Below are 16,921 nucleotides of genomic sequence, written 5' to 3'. Positions count from 1 at the left end.
TGCCCATGAGATCAGGTCTGTTCAGGCACCAGAGAGTGGAGGAAGCTGGCAACATGGCGTGGTGAAGGACATATTGATAATTCGATTCTTAAGAGAAAGGGGAAGATGTTCAGCTGGCCATCACGCTGGTGAGCATCTGTGTCCGTGATTTTGAACCTGGAGATGCTGTTGAGCTATCAGTGCTCACGGCCAGCCTACCCGTCGGCCCGCACAGCCAGAGGCGGGCATCACGGGAACGGACACCTGCATCGTGGGCGTGGCGCTTGGTGCAGATCTGTCTCTTGTGGGATTGCCTGTGATAGCTCAGTATGTGGTGGCATAGAAAATTAGATCGCTGGAACTTCCCACAGGTAGACCAAGAAGGGAAGAGGGGAAAAGCTCTTGACCGTAGGTGGAGAATTGTAAGTCCTCAGACTTTGTGTAGGGAGGTGCTGGGGTGCTGGTTGAATCTGAAGGTTGCCTGTCTTAGCTTGAGAAATTCCTACGGAGAGTAGTTCTAAGGTAAGACTTTGCATCTCCCTGTTAACAAGCTCCCCTAGAGTTCTAAACTCCTGTACAACACTGAGAAATACTAGAGCATCTGTGGGTTTTTGCTGTTAGAGAACGGCACCATCACTAAGCTGCCTAGATTTTTCTAGAAGGCGGTGCTAACATGATCTAATGCAGAAGCTTTTGAACTTCGTAAGACATACATTTTATACCGTCATCCAATGAGATGTCATACACAGATGTTTAACTGAAGCAAAAGTTTCCAGAAAGGATTTATTTCTTCATAGAGTGATCGCTTCTGATACTTCCTACCTGATTCCCTTCTGTTTTATTTTTTAACACATTATCTGGTTGTGACACGAAATTAATGTCATGACTCAACAGTGGGTCCCAGTCTGCATGGTAGACAAAGCTTTCACCTCATGGGTTAGCCTTACAGTATTTTACAAGTAAGAGAACGGCCATTCCGAGGTACAGCGGTGCTTTGTGGATGGCAGACCTACCCGTTTAAGCCAGAATACAACCGTCTGCTGTTTGGCAAACTTGCTGAAGCAGCGAAACCCTCTCCTGTCCCTGTCCATTGACTAGCAATCCCTCAGAGACCTGTGGGGAGGGGGTGAAGAATACAATGCTCCTTATAAAATCACAGGCTTCAGGAGTGATCCTCAGCTTCCAGGGTGAGTCACATTTTGACAGCATGTGGTACTTGGACACAGATGATTGAATCTATAGGATATATGAATATTCATATGATTAGGAGGAATTTTAATGGGTTCCTTGGCGTATGACTTTGGGACAGGATTGAAACAAATTTGATTAGCCTAAGGGTATTGAACTTTAACCAGTTTATCTTTGTTTAATTTCATTTATTTTTTTATTGAAGTATAGTTTATTTACAATGTTGTGTTACTTTCAGGTGTACAGCAAAGTGATTCTATTATATATACTCTATTATATATACTCTAGTATATATACTCTATTATATATACTTCTCCATTATAAGTTATCACAAAATACTGAGTAGAGTTCCCTGTGCTCTGCAGTAGGTCCTTGTTGTTTATTTGTTTTATGTATAGTAGTGTGTGTCTGTTAATTGCAAACTCCTAATTTATCCCTCCCCACCTTTCCCCTTTGGTAACCCTAAGTCTTCTATGTCTATGAGTCTATTTCTGTTTTGCAAATAAGTGCATTTGTATCACTTTTTTAGATTCCACATAGAAGTGATATCATATGGTATTTGTCTTACACTGTCTGACTCACTTCACTTAGTATGAGGATCTCTAGGTCTATCCATGGTGCTGCAAATGGCATTATGTCATTCTTTTTCATGGCTGAGTAATATTCCATTGTATATTTATACCACATCTTCTTTATCCATTCATCTATTGATGGACACTTAGATTGCTTCCATGTCTTGGCTGTTGTAAATAGTGCTGCAGTGAACATTGCGGTGCATGTTTCTTTTCAAATTAGAGGTTTCATTTTTTCTGGATATATGCCCAGTAGTGGGATTGCTGGGTCATATGGTAACTCTATTTTTAGCTTTTTAAGGAACCTCCATACTGTTTTCCATAGTGGCTGCATCAACTCGCACTACTACCAACAGTGTAGGAGGGTTCCCTCTTCTCCACACCCTCTCCAGCATTTATTGTTTGTAGACTTTTTGATGATGGCCATTCTGACCCGTGTGAGGTGATATCCTTGTAGTTTTGATTTGCATTTCTCGAATACTTAGCGGTCCAACCAGTTTATCTGGATTATATTGGAGTTTCTGCAGTTTTCTTCCAGAACTAGATAGTTAGGATGCTCTAGCAACACCATAGTGGGAGGTTATGCTTATTGAATTATTTGAAAAGGGTTTAGTCTTTAAGTAGGTGATTCTAATATAAACGACTATTGCCCACATTGGAGCAATGCATACATTGGTCAGGATTAGTGACAATACTACCATGTGTGTACCATGATGTCATTCACAAAAAAAATTTCTCATATACATTATCTGAAGATTCAAAGATTTTAAACATCTAGGTAAAACCATCCTTGGGTAACACAGTCTTCCTGTGTTACAGGAGATATCTGATCTGCTGAATTGTTATTTTCGGGAATCTAGAGAGAATTGCCTTAATATGGTACCAAAGAATCATAACAGACTGTGACACTGTCATATTTATAAAAATATTTTTCAGGGATCTGAAGACATTTAAATGTGTATCTCTTTGACCGGAAAATCCTGAGTAACTTAGGCAGGGCTTACCACCTCTGTGAGACATAGATTCAGGGCTACTCAGAAGCAGAAGAAGGAAAACCTCATCCAAGCAATAACGGTGTTTGTGAAATGTATTCAGATGCTCTTGAATCAAAATTTTCCGATTAAAACCAGTGCTTTATTTCAGTGTATTGCTATAAAAACCAGTTTGGGGGTACACAGCTCTCCCTGAGTTCATTTGTCAAAGGTGATGTGGAAAATGATTTAAACTCTCATTTCTAAAATTTATATTCTCTCTCTGAGCCTTGTGGATGAAATGATTTATCCTCAGACGTTTGTTCTCGAGATACTAACTTGTGATGTGAAGATACAGATGACAGGGGCATAAGGGGATGATGCTTTATTGGTTTGTGATTGTCTCACATGAAGTCTGCTTAGTCAAATTCAGGTATGTGCCCCGGGATTACAAGCAGGTGTTTCCAAGTTGAGGAGAGTGACGGTGTGGAATATATAACTATGCACTCCACGATCCCTCACCCTAATTTACTCTTTTAGGGATAGAACTTATCTTGGGAAGATGCTTCTACTATTAGAGGCCTAGATAATTAGCTCAACATATGTTCTAAGCTGTACAGTAATTCGAGACAGGTCATCCTAGACACACTTTAATTAGCAAGAAATCCTTGTTGCTCTGACAGGAAGGAATGACCTGTAGATTTCTTAGAGATACTTAATCCTCCTTATATATGCCCTGAATGAAGGGCCCTTCAGTCATTCCAGCTTTCTCCCTGGTCATGACTCTCATCCATGCTTTGTAAAACAGATCCAGCTTGGGTGCCCAGCTAGGGGTGTGTTCAAGTTTTAGCAGATACTGGTTAGATATATGCCAGGCACTGTGGATATACACATATTCTTGGTCACGTTTCATACCCCTCACCTCTTACGTGCTACAAAAGGATCCTGGAAGATGGGTAAAGTGATGTCTTCTTGTGGAGGAATTTGAGGCTCAGAACTTTGGAGTGGCAGCAAAAGCCCCACAGGGAATAGTAGATAGGGGGTTAGAACCCATATCTAACTCTCTGTGAGGGCTCTCCTGAGTGGACCATAACGAGCTCGCTGCCTTCTTTGCTTCCACATCTACTCTGCAGACTTACCAGTAGGGTTCAAGTGTGGATCATTTGGAATAAGACTAGGAAATTCAGTACCCCTTCTCCAAATGGAAGCGTCCAGGTCCCATGCCCCCAAAGAAGAACACACCTGGGAATTCTTAGATAAACTCATGTTCGTAGTACAGTCCTTACCGTGGCGAGGGAGAAGTGGCTGAGTATTCCGAAAAGATATAGGCTACGTGGTGACAGGTGAATTTAGCAAGTTAATTTTGTTCCCAAGGTAGTTTTTTAGTTCAAGTTGAACTGCATTGAAAAAGGTGTGATGCCAGCGGGTGGAAAGAGATTCACGTTTCCCATCATGCTTCATAGAGAGAGGCGAACCCGGGTGATTTCTGCCACGGCAAGAGCCAGATGTGTTGGCCCCTTCCCTCCCTAAAGTCACCTGAAACCGGCGTTTCATCGCTAGAAAAAGCATTTCAGTTGAAAGGAACCACTGTGTGTTTCTCTGCCAGTAAAGACACCCTCACTGTGAAGAAATATTCCAAAATGATGACTTTATACAAACCCACATAATTTGTATAGTTTAGGGTATCCAGTTACTGGATTCATAAATGCATATGAAATCTATCAGGAGTATTCTGTTCTCCAGGTCCTGGTTTATGGAAGTTGCATTGACATTACACACAGACACACAGACACACACACACGTGTGTGTGTGTGTGTGTGTGTTTGTAGCTTTAAAGCCTATAATCAAAAGTGAAATCAATGCTAACCATTTTCAGGGTAAGCTCATTTTCAGATATTTCTTGTGCTTCATGAAAGTGTCCTTTAGCGTCTACCAGAAAACAAGTCCAAAAGCTGGAAATGACATAGAGTTCTACTTTTCATCGGATTCCCCAGAGTTGTAAGATCCCCTTTTTCTAACTTTACCAAACCCTGATCCCTGACCTCTCCCCCCAGGGAAGCCACGTGACATCAGAGTTATGGGGTGTATGAGTGACTGCGGGCAGTAACATCCACAGGGAAATGTCCTGCCCTTGGTGGGGAGTCATGGGGAAGAACCGCCCCCCCCGAAACCTTTTCTGTAGTCTGCAGTTTCATAGTAAATAAATACGCCTTTGTACAAGCATCGCTTGTGTCATGGTATCGCCCTCAGACCTGTGACAGCTGATAAATGTATCATCGGATATCTGACCTTTCATCCTGTCCTGGTGCCGTCAGCGTTTCGCACACTCAGGGTCCCGAGATGCATTTACAGGGCACCTCCAGCCTAGCCTTTCACTTGCCCCCTGGGCTGCGGTCTCAGTGGCCGTGATGAATAGCTGTGATTGGACACAGAGCTTCTTTGGAGCAAAGGGACCATTTTATTAGTTTAAATAAGAGTTTAAGCCAGAAAAGAATGGGGTGACATGGACTTTAGTTCATGGTGAGAAAAGTAAATCAGATGAAAGATTAAGGGCAACACACAGGGAGACACACGCATACAGACACGTTCAAAAGTGGAAAGGTTAAATAATCAAAGAATTGTCTTGTTCAAAAAGGGCAAATGCTACTTGATTGGTTTCCTTTTTTTTTTTTAATATTTATTTATTTATTAGGCTGCACCAGGTCTTAGTTGCAGCATGTGGGCTCTTAGTTGCGGCCTGTCTGTGGGATCTAGTGCCGTGACCAGGGATCAATCCTGGGCCCCCTGCATTGGGAACATGGAGTTTTAACCCCTGGACGACCAGGGAAGTCCCTTGTCTCGTTTTCTAACTTTCTTTGGGCAACAGGACATGAATTTAGGAATGGGGAGTGGTTCTTTGGATGCACCCCTCCTTCCAGGCTGAGCAGGCTGCAAGCAGAATGCAGTGCTGGAGGATGCTTGTCTTCAGTCATCCTGGGTCCAGGCCCACGGCATTCCTACCTGAATGGGGTCTGGATAAAGCGCGCTCGGACCTTCCCTTTTTCATCAAACCCCCAGATCTCTTTGGTGCCCCAGGATTATGACCCAAATGGGAATCAGGAGGTGTGAGCTTTGGTACATCAGGCATTAAGGCGCAAATATGCAGAGGCCCAGGCTGGCAAGGAAATGCGTGATGGGCGGGATGAGGCTTGGGGCCTGAGGGAGCTGGATTTGGTGCAGCCCATTCGGATGGCTGGCTCCTGAGGGCTCCTGCTAACTACTGCCCCAAAGGAGTGTGGGTGGTACTCCCAGCATCCCAACGTTCCAGAGAAATCAGAAATACCGATTTGCGTGTGTGCAGGGGATTGTTTCGGGGTTGGTTTTTTTTTTTTTTTCCGGTACGCAGGCCTCTCACTGTTGTGGCCTCTCCCGTTGCGGAGCACAGGCTCCGGACGCGCAGGCTCAGCGGCCATGCCTCACAGGCCCAGCCGCTCTGCGGCATGTGGGATCTTCCCGGACTGGGGCACGAACCCGTGTCCCCTGCATTGGCAGGCGGACTCTCGACCACTGCGCCACCAGGGAAGCCCTTGGGGAATTTTTTTAAGTTGGAAATTTCTCGACTTTTAAAAATATTGGCCTGTTTTTTAGCGTTCGGTCCTGATGTTGAGCGAATTGCTGTGTGCTCCACGTCTTAGAAGGGATCCCCATTATACTCACTTCCCTGGTTCCTTCTGGCAAAGCATGAGGGTGGGCTGCTCACATCCTGCATGTGCTTCTTTCGTGGGTCCAGGCTGGGAGGGAACCTGTAGAATAGGTGACCTATCTTTATATCGGGCATCCACCTACTGACAGAGGTATCCCAGACAGGGCAGATTTCCTGGGATGGGGTAACACAGGCAGTCTTGTTTGTTTCCCTTGGAGGGTCCATTCAAGGGGGCACACCCCCATGCTGTTGTACCCCCATCCTTTTACGGTACTCCTGAGCACTTGGCATGATTACTCAGCCATACTTCCTCTACCTGCTTCCAGGACAAGTCACGATGAACCCTTTGGCGAGGCAGTCCCCACTCATCGCCCACCTGCATTGTCCCCAGAGTCTACGAGGATCCTTGTGTCCACTTAACTGGGTGGGGGGCCTTCTCCAGAGAGGAAGGGGGCTCCGTCTAGAAAGCTGAGAGTGGACAGGGCCTCTTGTCAGTTTGTCGTGAGCCTGTCCTCTTTGCCGGGGACCAAAGGGGGCATGCATAGACTTGAAGGAGGGGGGCGGTGAGGAGGAAGAAGACAAGAAACAGAAACAGAAGCAGAAGGAGGAAAAGAAGCAGAAACAGAAGAAGCAGCAGAAACTGGAGAAGCAGCAGAAGCAGAAACAGAAGGAGTTTGGAAATCCATCCTCTTCCCTCGTGTCAAATCTCCTATTACAACGATTTCCATTGTTACTTCTTTCCTACTTCCTGAAGCATAAAGAAATTTGACTTTTTTTCCTACAGATGTTCAATACCTCTGGGTTAGGATACTTAACGAATGAACGCCAGGTAATTTAAAACTGGAAGCATCAAAGAATCTTCCCACCACCTGTTCCGGACTGGGGCGTGTGGTTGACCTCAAGCTCTTTGATTGAAGTTCCTGTGCGTGGACAGTTGAGCCCGATTACGGATGGTGTCTCTTGTCGGGCATCCTCACTGTATCCCATTGTGGGTACAAAGCCATATAATCTATACGAGCCACACAGAGTCACAGGCAAGGCTGTCTGTGAAGGATCGTCTCACAAAGAGAGCCCGTCGTGAAGCTTCACAGACGAGGCCATTGTGGGGAAGCTAGGGTGCTTGTGGGGAAGCAGTGGTGCTTGTCATAGCTGGAGGGACGCCAGCAGGACGAAACTCAGGGCAGCATCTTAAATCTCGTTACACAAACCGACTTTCAGACCTGGGCATCTATTTCTTTTCCCTCTGTTTTTGTGGGGGAAAGGTGGCTTTCATGGTTTTCCGGTCTTCGTTTTTATATTTAAGAAATATCTTTGTTTTTCTGTGGTTTTGAAAATAGCATGTGCTACTTTAAAAAATCAAAGCAGCATGAAAATATAAAGAAGTAGAAAGTTAAAATTGTTCCCACTTTTTCCCCCCTCACAACTAATTGTCATCCTATTAGTGGTATCTTTCTTTTCTTTTTTTTGAATTTACTGCTTTATAACAAAATTAATCAGTTATACATATACGTATGTTCCCATATCCCCTCCCTCTTGCGTCTCCCACCCACCCTCCCTATCCCACCAGTCCAGGCAGTCACAAAGCACCGAGCTGATCTCCCTGTGCTATGCGGCTGCTTCCCACTAGCTATCTACGTTACCTTTGGTAGTGTATATATGTCCATGCCTCTCTTTTGCTTTGTCACAGCTTACCCTTCCCCCTCCCCATATCCTCAAGTCCATTCTCTAGTAGGTCTGTGTCTTTATTCCTGTCTTACCCCTATGTTCTTCATGACATTTTTTTTTCTTAAATTCCATATATATGTGTTAGCATACAGTATTTGTCTTTCTCTTTCTGACTTACTTCACTCTGTATGACAGACTCTAGGTCCATCCACCTCATTACAAATAGCTCAATTTCGTTTCTTTTTATGGCTGAGTAATATTCCATTGTATATATGTGCCACATCTTCTTTATCCATTCATCCGATGATGGACACTTAGGTTGTTTCCATCTCCGGGCTATTGTATATAGGGCTGCTATGAACATTTTGGTACATGACTCTTTTTGAATTATGGTTTTCTCAGGGTATATGCCCAGTAGTGGGATTGCTGGGTCATATGGTAGTTCTATTTGTAGTTTTTTAAGGAACCTCCATACTGTTCTCCATAGTGGCCGTACCAATTCACATTCCCACCAGCAGTGCAAGAGTTTTCCCTTTTTTCCACACCCTCTCCAGCATTTTTTTTTTTTTTTTTTTTTTTTTTTGCGGTACACAGGCCTCTCACTGTTGTGGCCTCTCCCATTGCGGAGCACAGGCTCCGGACGCGCAGGTTCAGCGGCCATGGCTCACGGGCCCAGCCGCTCCGTGGCATGTGGGTTCTTCCCAAACCGGGGAACGAACCCATGTCTCCTGCATCAACAGGCAGACTCTCAACCACTGCACCACCAGGGAAGCACTCCAGCATTTATTGTTTCTAGATTTTTGGATGATGGCCATTCTGACTGGTGTGAGATGATATCTCATTGTAGTTTTGATTTGCATTTCTCTAATGATTAAAGATGTTGAGCATCCTTTCATGTGTTTGTTGGCAGTCTGTATATCTTCTTTGGAGAAATGTCTATTTAGGTCTTCTGCCCATTTTTGGATTGGGTTGTTTGTTTTTTTGTTATTGAGCTTCATGAGCTGCTTATAAATTTTGGAGATTAATCCTTTGTCAGTTGCTTCCTTTGCAAATATCTTCTCCCATTCTGAGGGTTGTCTTTTGGTCTTGTTTATGGTTTCCTTTGCTGTGCAAAAGCTTTTAAGTTTCATTAGGTCCCATGTGTTTATTTTTGTCTTTATTTCCATTTCTCTAGGAGGTGGGTCAAAAAGGATCTTGCTGTGATTTATGTCATAGAGTGTTTTGCCTATGTTTTCCTCTAAGAGTTTGATAGTTTCTGGCCTTACATTTAGGTCTTTAATCCACTTTGAGCTTATTTTTGTGTATGGTGTTAGGGAGTGATCTAATCTCATACTTTTACATGTCCCTATCCAGTTTTTCCAGCACCACTTATTGAAGAGACTCTCCTTTCTCCACTATACATTCCTGCCTCCTTTATCAAAGATAAGGTGACCATATGTCCGTGGGTTTATCTCTGGGCTTTCTATCCTGTTCCATTGACCTATCTTTCTGTTTTTGTGCCAATACCATTCTGTCTTGATTACTGTAGCTTTGTAGTATATTCTGAAGTCAGGGAGCCTGATTCCTCCAGGTCCATTTTTCGTTCTCAAGATTGCTTTGGCTATTCGGGGTCTTTTGTGTTTCATACAAACTGTGAAATTTTTTGTTCTGGTTCTGTGAAAAATGCCAGTGGTAGTTTGATAGGGATTGCATTGAATCTGTAGATTGCTTTGGGTAGTAGAGTCATTTTCACAATGTTGATTCTTCCAATCCAAGAACATGGTATATCTCTCCATCTATTTGCATCATCTTTAATTTCTTTCATCAGTGTCTTATAATTTTCTGCATACAGGTCTTTTGTCTCCTTAGGTAGGTTTATTCCTAGATATTTTATTCTTTTTGTTGCAATGGTAAATGGGAGTGTTTTCTTGATTTCACTTTCAGATTTTTCATCATTAGTGTATAGGAATGCCAGAGATTTCTGTGCATTAATCTTGTATCCTGCTACTTTACCAAATTCATTGATTAGCTCTAGTAGTTTTCTGGTAGCATCTTTAGGATTCTCTGTGTATAGTATCATGTCATCTGCAAACAGTGACAGCTTTACTTCTTCTTTTCCAATTTGGATTCCTTTTATTTCCTTTTCTTCTCTGATTGCTGTGGCTAAAACTTCCAAAACTATGTTGAATAAGAGTGGTGAGAGTGGGCAACCTTGTCTTGTTCCTGATCTTAGTGGAAATGGTTTCAGTTTTTCACCATTGAGGACAATGTTGGCTGTGGGTTTGTCATATATGGCCTTTATGATGTTGAGGAAAGTTCCCTCTATGCCTACTTTCTGCAGGGTTTTTATCATAAATGGGTGTTGAATTTTGTCGAAAGCTTTCTCTGCATCTATTGAGATTATCATATGGTTTTTCTCCTTCAATTTGTTAATATGGTGTATCACATTGATTGATTTGTGTATATTGAAGAATCCTTGCATTCTTGGAATAAACCCCACTTGATCATGGTGTATGATCCTTTTAATGTGCTGTTGGATTTTGTTTGCTAGTATTTTGTTGAGGATTTTTGCATCTATGTTCATCAGTGATATTGGCCTGTAGTTTTCTTTCTTTGTGACATCCTTGTCTGGTATCAAGGTGATGGTGGCCTCATAGAATGAGTTTGGGAGTGTTTCTCCCTCTGCTATATTTTGGAAGAGTTTGAGAAGGATAGATGTTAGCTCTTCTCTAAATGTTTGATAGAATTCGCCTGTGAAGCCATCTGGTCCTAGGCTTTTGTTTGTTGGGAGATTTTTTACCACAGTTTCAATTTCAGTGCTTGTGATTGGTCCGTTCATATTTTCTATTTCTTCCTGATTCAGTCTTGGCAGGTTGTGCATTTCTAAGAATTTGTCCATTTCTTCCAGGTTGTCCATTTTATTGGCATAGAGTTTCTTGTAGTAATCTCTCATGATCTTTTGTATTTCTGCAGTGTCAGTTGTTACTTCTCCTTTTTCATTTCTAATTCTGTTGATCTGAGTCTTCTCCCTTTTTTTCTTGCTGAGTCTGGCTAATGGTTTATCAATTTTGTTTATCTTCTCAAAGAACCAGCTTTTAGTTTTATTGATCTTTGCTATCATTTCCTTCATTTCTTTTTCATTTATTTCTGATCTGATTTTTATGATTTCTTCTGCTAACTTTGGGGTGTTTTTGTTCTTCTTTCTCTAATTGCTTTAGGTGCAAGGTTAGGTGGTTTATTGGAGATGTTTCCTGTTTCTTAAGGTGGGATTGTATTGCTATAAACTTCCCTCTTAGAACTGCTTTTGCTGCATCCCATAGGTTTTGGGTTGTCGTGTCTCCATTGTCATTTGTTTCTAGGTATTTTTAAATTTCCCCTTTGATTTCTTCAGTGATCACTTTGTTATTAAGTAGTGTATTGTTTAGCCTCCATGTGTTTGTATTTTTTACAGATCTTTTCCTGTAATTGATATCTAGTCTCATAGCACTGTGGTCAGAAAAGATACTTGATACAATTTCAATTTTCTTAAATTTACCAAGGCTTGATTTGTGACCCAAGATATGATCTATCCTGGAGAATGTTCCATGAACACTTGAGAAAAATGTGTATTCTGTTGTTTTTGGATGGAATGTCCTATAAATATCAATTAAGCCCATCTTTTTTAATGTATCATTTAAAGTTTGTGTTTCCTTATTTATTATCATTTTGGATGATCTGTCCATTGGTGAAAGTGGGGTGTTAACGTCCCCTACTATGAATGTGTTACTGTCGATTTCCCCTTTTATGGCTGTTAGTATTTGCCTTATGTATTGAGGTGCTCCTATGTTGGGTGCATAAATATTTACAATTGTTATATCTTCTTCTTGGATCGATCCCTTGATCATTATGTAGTGTCCTTGTCTCTTCTAGTAGTCTTTATTTTAAAGTCTATTTTGTCTGATATGAGAATGGCTACTCCAGCTTTCTTTTGGTTTCCATTTGCATGGAATATCTTTTTCCATCCCCTTACTTTCAGTCTGTATGTGTCTCTAGGTCTGAAGTGGGTCTCTTGTAGACAGCATATATATGGGTCTTGTTTTTGTATCCATTCAGCCAATCTGTGTCTTTTGGTGGGAGCATTTAGTCCATTTACAGTTAAGGTAATTATTGATATGTATTTTCCTATTCCTATTTTCTTAATTGTTTTGGGCTCGTTATTGTAGGTCTTTTCCTTCTGTTGTGTTTCTTGCCTAGAGAAGTTCCTTTAGCATTTGTTGTAAAGCTGGTTTGGTGGTGCTGAACTCTCTCAGCTTTTGCTTGTCTGTAAATGTTTTAATTTCTCCATCAAATCTGAATGAGATCCTTGCTGGGTAGAGTAATCTAGGTTGCAGGTTTTTCTCCTTCATCACTTTAAATATGTCCTGCCAGTCCCTTCTGGCTTGCAGAGTTTCTGCTGAAAGATCAGCTGTTAACCTGATGGGGATTCCCTTGTGTGTTATTTGTTGTTTTCCCCTTGCTGCTTTTAATATGTTTTCTTTGTATTTAATTTTTGACAGTTTGATTAATATGTGTCTTGGCCTATTTCTCCTTGGATTTATCCTGTATGGGACTCTCTGTCCCTCCTGGACTTGACTGACTATTTCCTTTCCCATATTAGGGAAGTTTTCAACTATAATCTCTTCAAATATCTTCTCAGTCCCTTTCTTTTTCTCTTCTTCTTCTGCAACCCCTATAATTCGAATGTTGGTGCATTTAATGTTGTCCCAGAGGTCTCTGAGACTGTCCTCAGTTCTTTTCATTCTTTTTTCTTTCTTCTGCTCTGCAGTAGTTATTTCCACTATTTTATCTTCCACGTCACTTATCCGTTCTTCTGCCTCAGTTATTCTGCTATTGATCCTTCCTAGAGTATTTTTCATTTCATTTATTGTGTTTTTAATCGTTGCTTGATTCATCTTTAGTTCTTCTAGGTCCTTGTTAACTGTTTCTTGCATTTTGTCTATTCTATTTCCAAGATTTTGGATCATCTTTACTATCATTATTCTGAATTCTTTTTCAGATAGACTGCCTATTTCCTCTTCATTTGTTAGGTCTGGTGGGTTTTTATCTTGCTCCTTCTCCTGCTGTGTGTTTTTCTGTCTTGTCATTTTGCTTATCTTACTGTGTTTGGGGTCTCCTTTTTGCAGGCTGCAGGTCTGTAGTTCCTGATGTTTTTGGTGTCTGTCCGCAGTGGCTAAGGTTGGTTCAGTGGGTTGTGTAGGCTTCCTGGTGGAGGGGACTAGTGCCTGTGTTCTGGTGGATGAGGCTGGATCTTGTCTTTCTGGTGGGCAGGTCCACGTCTGGTGGTGTGTTTGTTTTTTTTTTTTGCGGTATGCGGGCCTCTCACTGTTGTGGCCTCTCCCGTTGCGGAGCACAGGCTCCGGATGCGCAGGCTCAGTGGCCATGGCTCACGGGCCCAGCCGCTCCGCGGCATATGGGATCCTCCCGGACCGGGGCACGAACCCGTATCCCCTGCATCGGCAGGCGGACTCTCAACCACTGCGCCACCAGGGAGGCCCTGGTGGTGTGTTTTGGGGTGTCTGTGGACTTTTTATGTTTTTAGGCAGCCTCTCTGCTAATGGGTGGCGTTGTGTTCTTGTCTTGCTAGTTGTTTGGCATAGGGTGTCCAGCACTGTAGCTTGCTGGTCGTTGAGTGAAGCTGGGTGCTGGTGTTGAGATGGAGATCTCTGGAAGATTTTCGCCGTTTGATATTATGTGGATCTGGGAGGTCTCTTGTGGACCAGTGTCCTGAAGTTGGCTCTCCCACCTCAGAGGCACAGCACTGACTCCTTGCTCCTCAATTTGGGGTGATTCGTTGTCTATTCATGTATTCCACAGATGCAGGGTACATCAAGTTGATTGTGGAGCTTTAATCCGCTGCTTCTTAGGCTGCTGGGAGAGATTTCCCTTTCTCTTCTTTGTTCTCACAGCTCCCGGGTCTCAGCTTTGGATTGGGCCCTGCCTCTGCGTGTAGGTCGCCGGAGGACGTCTGTTCTTCGCTCAGACAGGACAGGGTTAAAGGAGCAGCCGCTTCGGGGGAGGGAGGGGCACGGAGGCGGGGCGAGCCTGCCGCGTCAGACGCCGGCGTGACGTTGCGCCGGCGTGACGTTGCACCAGCCCGAGGCGCGCCGTGCGTTCTCCCAAGGAAGCGGTCCCTGGATCCCGGGACCCGGGCAGTGACGGGCTGCACAGGCTCCCGGAAGGGGGGCGTGGACAGTGACCTGCGCTTGCACCCAGGCTTCTTGGTGGCGGCAGCAGCAGCCCCAGCGTCCCACGCCCGTCTCTGGGCTCCGCCCTTTCAACCGCGGCTCGCGCCCGTCTCTGCAGCTCCTTTAAGCAGCGCTCTGAATCCCCTCTCCTCGCGCACCAGGAAACAGAGAGGGAAGAAAAAGTCTCTTGCCTCTTCGGCAGGTCCAGACTTTTTCCCAGACTCCCTCCCGGCTAGCTGTGGCGCATTAGCCCCTTCAGGCTGTGTTCACGCCGCCAGCCCCAGTCCTCTCCCTGCGCTCCGACTGAAGCCCAAGCCTCAGCTCCCAGCCCTGCCCGCCCCGGGGGCCGAGCAGACAAGCCTCTCGGGCTGGTGAGTGCCGGTCGGCACCGACCCTCTGTGCGGGAATCTCTCCGCTTTTCCCTACCCAGGTACGTGGGGAGTTTCTTGCCTTTTGGGAGGTCTGAGGTCTTCTGCCAGCGTTCAGTAGGTGTTCTGTAGGAGTGGTTCCACGTGTAGCTGTATTTCTGGTGTATCTGTGGGGAGGAAGGTGATCTCCGCGTCTTACTCTTCCGCCATCTTCCCCGGAAGTCAGTGGTATCTTTCAGTTAGCGGTAAAAATCCATATAGTGGGGCTTTTGTTTTAAAAAATGTATCCTGAAGTGTTCAGTGAATCGTTTGGGGCCACATGCCATAGAAAGTGTGCTTTTAAAAGCTCACCAGGTAAGTACACAGGTTACGTCTCTGCCATTGTCCACTCCTGTATCTGAATAGCATCCAGGGGACCATGGCTCAGACGCCGATGCATTTATGGAAAGCGTTCACATACACTGGCGCACGGCAGGAACTTCTGGAATCTCTCTGTCTCTCCAGGAGTGAGTTCCGACCCCTACCAGGTTGAGATTCACTCTCCTTCTCTGTATCCATCCTCTGATGTGCTCCATCGTGGAACTTAAAGCAGCTGAGACCAGTTATTCATGGTCTTGTCTGAACTGTGAGTTGCTGGTGGCAGGAGCCGGTCCAGCTTAGCTTTATATTTTTAGTGCCTGGAGTCACGTGGGCAGAATAGATGTGAAAGGCCTGGATGGATGAAGTGAACAGCCAGGCGTGTCCACCTCTGTGCATACAGAGCGGTGGTCACACGGGACTCCGGCTGGGTGACTGTTGACACTGCTACCTGGTTTATGCTTCAGTCTAATCACCAGCATCTGAGGGGTCTCAGGAGGAATCCACAGACGTCCCTATTTGCATTCTTATCATTCCCTATGCTGACTCAAATGGGGACACTTGGTGAATAATCAAGGTCAAACTTTGAGAAGAGGAACATGGTATGCAAGACCGTGGCAGACAGAAAAAATAATAATAATAACGCCATAGCCATCTTTTTGCCTAGGTTTCACTCACGCGTGGACGGGATGTAAATCTTTTTGATCCTGAGATTGGAGTGATTGAAGGTTGCCGGGAAGGTGCACACCTGCCTTCTGTATTTGTAACAAATAGAGGGAAGGCACGTAGCAGCTGAAAGTTCTGTCTTTTCACACAGCGTGGGAGAAAGTGGCAATAAATTTTCAAGAGCGTTGTTTACTGAAGTGCTCCAGCTAATAAAAAAGGAGCTAAGCAGTTACGGGGAGACATCTCCCTCCCGCCAGCTTGCTCCAGCGTCATTTAGTTTTCAAGGTCATAGAGAGGAAGAGAGACCTGGGCCTTCTGAACGAGGGAGGATGGCCTTTCCTGCGCTCTCTTGAAGGATAAGGCTGAGCAAGGGTTCCTCCCCCACCACCAAAGAGCAGGCTGTCCGTCACATCTCAGGGTGTGTGCAGGGCAATAATGATGGATGTCCAGCCCACATGCCCGTGCTACATTGATCACCCCTCTGTTCCCGGAGGGTAAGTCTTCGTGGTTCGGAGTTTGTGCAGCTGGGTACGCTTCCCTAAATGTTCCAGGGTTGGTTTTTGTGTATAAAACCTCATCAGTCTTCTTGGACACCTAGCACCTTGGCTGGTATCGGTCATGGGCAGTCTACTGGATGCCAAAGAGATTATAGAAAAATAATTCTCTACATAGGTGCATATTTATACTAAATGCAAGAATGGCCCTCTCCCCTTCCACTCAGGGTCCCCCTACATTACAAGACAGAAATCACATCCCGTGGTCATTGATTGAGCCCCAAAGGGGTACCTCTTGAACTCAACTGTTCTTCCTGCCCTCTTTACGAAGGACGTTGGTCTTGGGCTCCCTTGTTTGCTTGTTGCCCCCACTTTATCCTTCGCTTTTTCATTCTCACCTCACGTTTTCAAATGCCTTCATCTTGTGATCCCTGTGATTATAAAATGCCAGTAATGTTGATGGCTGCCTCTTTCCTCAGTTTTCTTTTTTTTCCCCCAAGCTGTTGGGCGTGCAGTAGCTCATCCTTCTCTGCCAATCACATCCTGCATTTTTTTTTTTTTTTTTTTTTTGCGGTACGCGGGCCTCTCACTGTTGCGGCCTCTCCCGTTGTGGAGCACAGGCTCCGGACGCGCAGGCTCAGCGGCCATGGCTCACGGGCCCAGCCGCTCCACGGCATGTGGGATCTTCCCGGACCAGGGCACGAACCCGTGTCCCCTGCATCGGCAGGCGGACTCTCAACCACTGCGCCACCGGGGAAGCCCACATCCTGCATTTT

General features: G+C 44.5%; 1 protein-coding gene across 9 annotated transcripts in view; it reads left to right on the top strand.

The window, feature by feature from the left end:
• LOC308608560 (steryl-sulfatase-like) overlaps window positions 1–16,921 on the top strand; it is a 171,738-nt gene that overhangs the window by 90,027 nt on the left and 64,790 nt on the right. The gene's annotated exons all lie outside the window — the stretch shown is intronic.

This window comes from Mesoplodon bidens, assembly GCF_964165515.1.
Source record: "Mesoplodon bidens genome assembly, chromosome: X".
Taxonomy (NCBI): Eukaryota; Metazoa; Chordata; class Mammalia; order Artiodactyla; family Ziphiidae; genus Mesoplodon; species Mesoplodon bidens.
This window is presented reverse-complemented; position numbering and strand designations above follow the sequence as displayed.